Here is a 4,187-nt window from a genome sequence, read left to right as displayed (position 1 = left end):
AGGCCAACAATTTTCTCTTCTATGTCTGAGATTCTATTTTCTGTATGATCTAGTCTGTTTTTAATACTTTCAAGGGAGATTTTGACTTCCTGTATTATAGACTTCATTTCTAACAGTTCTGTTTGACTCTTTTGTAAAGCTTGTAATTCCTCTTTTAGATATTGCAAGATTTCCTCACCTCCTGGAACTCGACAACTTCTTTCTCCTTTGTCTTTAGCGGTTCATTGTCTCTCTTCTCTTCCATCTCAGGTAGCTTTGCCATTATGAATACTCTAAATTCTTTATCAGACATTTCCATGATTTGCATTGAACTGCTTGTGGATGAAGAGGAATTATTCTTTTCCCTTGGAGGAGAGGTATTTTCTTGCTTTCTCATATTTCTTGTGGTCCTGTGGTGATTTCTTGTCATCTGATGGATGGTGTGTTTCTTTCTAATTCTTTTTATTTTATTTTATTTTATTTTTGGAGAGGTTTTCGCTATAGGGTGCGTGAGCTCGCCAGACAGAGACATAGAGACAGAAAGCGAGAAATCACCCCCAAGGGGGGATGGTCACGCCGCAATCCCTTCTCCTCCATTCTCCTCTCTGGATCTTGGGCATGCACGCACACGCACCCTGCGTGAGTACTAAGCCACCGGGTCCAGGACGCGAACCACAGTCCACTACGTGGGAGTCCAGCGACATAGCCATTACGCTAACTGCTGGTTCCCCTTTCTAATTCTTAAAGTTCAGTCATGCTAGCTTTGTTTGCTGGAGGCTGAATTATCAGTAGAAAATCTTCATTTCTCCTGTCCCCTGAAATGACTAGTTCTCAGGAGCCATGAGGAGTCCTCTTCTGCAGGGGGTGATCTTGAGAAGACCATTCAACAGCCACTGCCACCTCCTCCAAGGGAGCCAAGGGATTCAGTTATGTGTCCATAAAGAGTTTAGTGTTAGCACCAAGGAGGTCCTCCCAAAATGAGTCACACCCCCTCCCCAGTTAGAAATAGTGCCCTTTCGGGGGTGGTGGGTTGTCTCCATGGGGCAGGAAGAGGCAACAGCAGGCAGACCATTTCTCACCCAGCAACACCTGGCTGGAGGGTCAGGCTGTGGGGGCTGTGAGGCCACAGTTGCAGGTCCCATCTGGGTGTTCATGGGAGAGCCTGGATTCTGCTCCTGGGCAGGTGGTGCTCTGACCTGCTCCCTGAAGGTATCGCTTTGCATCACCTAAGACTCAGGCTCCTCAGATGAACCCTGCCTCAGGTGAACTTGTTGCTGTCCTGGGATGGGCAGTCTGGGTGACAGCAGGAGGGTGTGGCATAAGGGATGTTATGGACATCTCAGAAGGTCTTGGACAACGCATGTTTAATGGTATCACTAGCTACCCTGGGGCTGGACTCTTTTCCTGGCTGCTGTCCACCCTTTCATGAATGGGCAGCTGGAGGCTGGAAGACCTGGGTCTTGGTGCTGTAACCTGCCCCATGGAGATGCTGCTGCCCTTGCTGGTGAACTCCTGCAGTGTGACACAAATCTCAGGGCTGTTGAGGGGGTCTATGCTTCTCTGGATTTTTTCAGCACAGTGAGGGAGGTGGGCTGAAATCAGAGGGGAGAAGGCTTCCCACCTAGCGTGAGCCTGGGGGAAAGGAAAAATGGTCTTCAAGTGCAAGAGCATTTATCTGGGGGTGGCTGGCTCTGGGCCAGGGCGTTTAGACAGGGCAGCCTGCTTGGGTGCCTCCAGAAAACCAGTAGGGACCGAGCCCCTTTTCCACCTGCTCTGAGCTTAGTGGGGTCTGAATGGTTGACTTAGGCTGCTCTGCCCTATGCTCCCCTCACCTGGTTTGTGCAGTCCCTGGGCTAGGAAGCTGCAGGAATTGGAACCCCAGGGGGCTTGGCAACGTGAGGGGAGTGGGGTTTGATCTTTGTCTTTTCTAACCCTTTCTACCTCCTCCCTAAGGGTGCTTTTGATGTCCAAACACTCACCTGTATGAGTCATGGTATTCTGGGGAGCCCCTGAAATTGCAGGGATGATATCATCCCTCTTCATGCTCCTTAGTCGCCTCGCTTTCTTCTGCACCTGCTTGTTCTTGCTTGGTCCACCTGGGGCACACTCCTACTTGACTGTGTGCCCTGGCACTGAGGACCTGGAAGGGTGTGAGGACATCTCAAGCAGAGAGGGCCAGGAGAGGATATGAACACTGGAGTCAAGACTCAGGGTCAGTCCTGATTGCTGGACTGGGCGTCACTGTCCCTTGAGACCCTGAGTTCCCAGCTGTTGAAGAAGGCAGTGTCTATGTTGCAGAGGTCTGGGAGGGTTAGGAGCAGTGCAGCTGTAGCCTGTGCATGAGAAATGCTGTGGTTATCCTTCCTTTTTCCTCTGAGCTCCCATACCCTTAAGGCTGGGCTTCCTGCAGGCCTGGGTGGTCACTAGGGTGGGCTCTGTGCCATGGAGGCCTGGCCATTGGTTGGGCCCCGACACCAGTAGGCCAACACTAAGAGCGGGTCTGTAGGAAGGGCTGATGCCAGCTTGCTGTTGGAGCTGAGATGTTGACTGTGTCCTCTTTCCCAGGCCCCACGTGTGTGCAGAGCAGGAGCTGAGCCTTGTAGGTCACCGCCAACCCTGTGCACGAGCCTTCAGCCGCATGGTGCCTGTGTGGAAGCCTGGCTGTGGGCGGCAGGCATGGTGCTTAGGCCATGAGCGCAGGTATGTACGAGGGATGCAAGATCTGGTGTGTGCTGCAGTGGGGGGATTTGCTTACATCAAGAGGAGCATTGACCATCCAGGAGCTGGGCAGGTGGGGCTGGGGCCCATCTCATATAGGGCCACCTTCACCCACTCCCACATTGACCTGAAAGCCCTCATCTGAGGACATGGCCACTTATGCACCCCCTGGAGCTGAAGCTGCTATGAAGGCTATTCCCAGACTATAGGTTTCTCTTATTGAGATGTGCATTGGGCCCTTTGTGTGTGTGTGTCTGTTGGGTGGGGGGGCACGGTTAGGGGAGTTGGAGGTCCCTGCTAGAAACTGGTGACAAGCAAATGGGTGGGAAGCCTCCTGAGATACTTGCTGGGGACTGTTGCTGCTTGACCCTTGGGCCTCCTTCCCAAGCCTGGGCAAAATCTTATTGCTCAAGATTCTATTTCAAAATCAAACTGAAGGAGTGCCTTTGCATACCTCTCCTCTTTATAGATGCAGGTTCTGTAGAGTCTGCTCAGTTGCAAAGCGGGTGATGGGGAAGCTGGCAGCTGCTCCATGTTAGGTGGAAGGTTTCTGTGTATCTGGGGGAGGAAGGTAGGAATGTGTGTCCTCGGACCAGGGTGTGGTATTCAGCTTCTTAGTGAGGGCTTTTGGGAGTAGCTCTGCTCTGTGCTGCCCTCATGGGTATGTGGTTTGGGTGGGGGTGCCCGTCCCTGCTGTGCCTGCCCCAGAGAGTTCCAGGGTGGCTGAAGGATGCAGCCTTTCATTTGGAATGTTTGCTTGCTGTACAGTTCACATGTGTGCAGATTAGAGAAGAAAATACAGTTAAACCATAGTAGCGGTTCTCAATCAGAGCAGTTCCTCTCCTCCCTCAGGGGCATCGGCAATGCATGGAGTCAGATCTGGTTGCTGAGAAGCAGGTCGGGAGGATGGGAGCTACAACATGTAGCAGGAGGAGGCCAGGGATGCTGCTCCAATATCCTACAGCACAGGACAGCCCCTCTCCAATGAATGACCTAGCTCCAATGTCAGGAGGGCTGAGAGTGAGGCCCTGGAGCCAAAAATGAGAGATTCCTGCCCTTCACCACCCAGAGATGTGCATTTTGTAGCCTCTCCTTCCGACCTTCCCATGCACGTAGATGTACATGTATTTACAAAGCAGGAATTTGGTCACATGAGCTGCATCTCCCTATCAACAACTTGTGGGAGGGTGCTATCTCTGGAAGCAGCCAGAAGCCCCCGGGACCCAGGGCCGGAGAGGACCGTGGGTGGCCAGCCATTCAGGTGATTTCTCCAGGATACCCTGAAAGCAGTGCAGGAGCAGGTTTCTAAATTGGCTGCTGGCAGGGTGTCTGGGCATCAGTGCAGAAAGCCCCACTGCCTGAGAGGGCCATGCTGGGTGGGCCATGCACCGGCAGGGGCCACAGGCTCGTTGCTGTGTTTTGTGTCTTTCTGTCTGGGTTTCCTGAGAAGGCTCAGGGGCCTTGCATAGCTTTGCCTTGGGGCTCCATGA

This window comes from Tupaia chinensis, unplaced genomic scaffold, assembly GCF_000334495.1.
Source record: "Tupaia chinensis unplaced genomic scaffold, TupChi_1.0 Scaffold138365_1, whole genome shotgun sequence".
NCBI lineage: Eukaryota > Metazoa > Chordata > Mammalia > Scandentia > Tupaiidae > Tupaia > Tupaia belangeri.
Note: the sequence above shows the minus strand (reverse complement) of the source record.